Source organism: Mesitornis unicolor, unplaced genomic scaffold, assembly GCF_000695765.1.
Source record: "Mesitornis unicolor isolate BGI_N332 unplaced genomic scaffold, ASM69576v1 scaffold13508, whole genome shotgun sequence".
In the NCBI taxonomy this organism is placed as follows: Eukaryota; Metazoa; Chordata; class Aves; order Mesitornithiformes; family Mesitornithidae; genus Mesitornis; species Mesitornis unicolor.
Genome location: NW_010203927.1, coordinates 2,615 through 5,480, shown reverse-complemented (window position 1 = coordinate 5,480; position 2,866 = coordinate 2,615). Strand labels below are relative to the sequence as shown.

The following is a 2,866-nucleotide window of genomic DNA, read 5'->3' as shown; positions in this document are numbered from 1 at the left end:
GAAGAGCGGCAGAGGGCCCTGCGCATAGCAGAGGGCACTCAGCAAGCAGGGATCTGAAGCCCACGTCACGGCAGGACGGACGTCTGCCCTCCCCAAGGCTCTGGGCAGGGTTTATGAAGATCATCCCATGGGAGCCGCACAGCCTGTTCTAAGTAGTATTAAACAGAACCATTGTGCAGGGTTACCATCCCAGCACGTGGTGGGCCACCCACTTCATGGCACTGGGAAGCGCCACCAGCAGCTGGTGGACCACAGAGCACAGCCTTTGTCTCAAAGACGGGAGATACAATTTGATCCTGCATTTCGTACACAGGTTTACAATCACTTTAAGGATCTCTTATTCACATCAGAGATGTGTATTGCATCCTGGCACAAGAAGCAGACACATAAATCCCACAGCACACAACACATTCACAGTGTTTAAGATCTGCAGATGGAGCACGTGCAGGAGAAGGTTTTATGAACAAGAAGTGCTGGAACAACCAATCGTCGTGCGGGGACAACACGGGTCCTGCCAGCGACGGCTTTGAATGCAGGCAAGAAACATTTGCTGTAGCCTGAATACAGAAGTTGTACAGCTGTGCCAGCAAAGTGGTATGTTTATCCTTTAGGGCAGATTTGCTTTCTACAAACAGCCTGCATTAGAATTGTATACATGTGGTGAGAGAGTTGAGCATTTCACTTCTGTGTTGAATAAATCAAGAAAATTGGTCCCAGATAACACATCTTTCCTAACTGAGTTGGGGGGCAGAGGGGACCCGAGAAGAATGGCCACTCAGTCATCAAGCAATGTGAACCAAGCTGTATCCTGTATGCAGCTTTTTTCCTTGTTTTAAGCAAAACCAGCTTTTGGCTAAATGTCGTATTTAATAGCACAAGTATTTACGTTTGCTTCCTTTTGCTTAAGCAAGTCTAATACACATATTAACAGCAATTATAGCAAACTACACTATTCTTTCTGCCCTCACCTCAGACATCTGATCTGGTCACTCAGTCTAGGCCTAGCATCACTTGTAAGTTAAGAAATGAATCAAAGTCCAAGTATTTAAACACTTAATTATCCCAATTTTAAATATCTCCCTTGATACATAAGATCTGTCCCTACTCTTAGCTAAAAGATCATCTATAGTCACTGCTCCTTCTAAAGCAGTATGTCCAGAGTTTAAATACAATCTAGAACATTACAAAAAATGCTATAAACGGATAAAAACTGATAGCAAGAGTGAATTCCAAAAAGCCACTGTCGCATGGCAAGATACCAGCATGTGAAGACACATCAACATGTATAAAAGTAATCCATACCAGCATCTGGGGAGAAAACAAAATGGCTCAATGTAAAACCAAAAGAATGAGGGATACTTTAATAACCACACTTGTTTACATTCAGAAAGGTCTTAGCAATTGCTTTCCACTGTCCTTTGGAAGACTGTTGCTCAATTCTCACATCCATCTGTCTATCATCTTGACTCATCATACAAATCCCAAACTCATTAGACTCAACAAGTATTAGGACCATGAGTATTTATTTCCAATTCCCAGGAGCAGCTGTATATAGACACCATAGGTTTAGTTTGGGTTTTTTGGTGTTTGTTTGGTTTATAAAAAAACAACAAAAAACAATTTTTTTCCCCCCCCCACAAAACAAACAAAAAAAACCCCAGGAAATATTTAAGGAAGTAAGATAATATATTCCCTGTTCTGAAAGCATTTTTCTCTACATGGCCTCATCTAACATACTTCTCAAAGGTATAGAAAGGACAACAATTAAAAGAAAGGACAACAATTAAAAGAAAGTCTTCATTCTCATAAGAAACCCTCTGCTTCCTGACTCTCCACTTCCTGCTCTCCTCCTGCTCACCCTGTGCCATTCCACCCGTGGCAAATTGTACTTTTCCTGTTCCTGAAGACCTTTCAGATGCAAAAAGTGTCACTAAAAGATACCATGTATGATATACCTCTCACAAAAACTGGAAATAATCTTCCCTGAAAGAAAACACCTGCTATCATCAGGCAATACAGGATTCAAGAGAGATTTTGACCAATTCCAAAATAAACCCAAATCATCCCCCCTCTTTTTTTTTTTTTGCTGGGAGGGTCGTAGCTGCAACACAGGGCAGCAACACTTAATCTTCCTGCTCTAACAGACCCAGATATTCTGCAAAACTGATTTAAAAAGAGAAAAATTACAATGTTTTACATACAGTTTTTATGTATCTTTGTTCTAAATGCTAAAGACCTGGGAGACATTCATCTCATCAAGAACAAACAGACAACAGCACAGCAGTCTTCATTGATACAACAAAAGACAGTTTAAGACAAATGACTTAGAGCAAATGCTATCACTGAATAATCCCATCGCAGCTGTCATAATTAGTTAGCTCAAATCTCATCAGAATCAGAGAAGTTAGAGTTAAAATCGAGCTCTCTTCCTGTAACATTGTGTAACTCCAGAACAGCAGCATTATCCTTGCTATTTTAGAATTAACATTTCTCCAGAAGATAAGGTGGAACGACTCGATCCTTCCACGCAAATAAACCTGGTGCAAGCCAACAGATGACAAAAGAAACTCGGTCAAGTTTGAGCCTCTCAGCACCTTATTTCCTGTCTAAAGAGCCCTTTTGTTCTGCTTCCCTGCATAAATGTTAATATTCTGCCATCATTACAAAACGAAACCATGAAAAAAAGCCCCACGCACATGAACTTCGCTGCCCCAGAGGGCGAAATAACGCCACACGACGCGATTAGAACCGGAAAATTCCTACCAACAAAATCTCCACAATTTTCTGTTTGCTTCACCCCAGATTAACTTCACTTGAAGCTGTACTTCGGCGCAACCTAGCCTGGACGCGGAGCCCCGCCTCCCCA

General features: G+C 41.5%; 1 protein-coding gene across 1 annotated transcript in view; it reads right to left on the bottom strand.

The window, feature by feature from the left end:
• ZFAND6 (zinc finger, AN1-type domain 6) overlaps positions 1–2,837 on the bottom strand; it is a 29,492-nt gene extending 26,655 nt beyond the window's left edge. The window contains exon 1 of the mRNA XM_010190897.1: positions 2,764–2,837. The gene's annotated coding sequence lies outside the window, so the exon portion shown is untranslated. The remainder of the gene's footprint in view (positions 1–2,763) is intronic.
• Between the last annotated feature and the right edge of the window lie 29 nt (positions 2,838–2,866).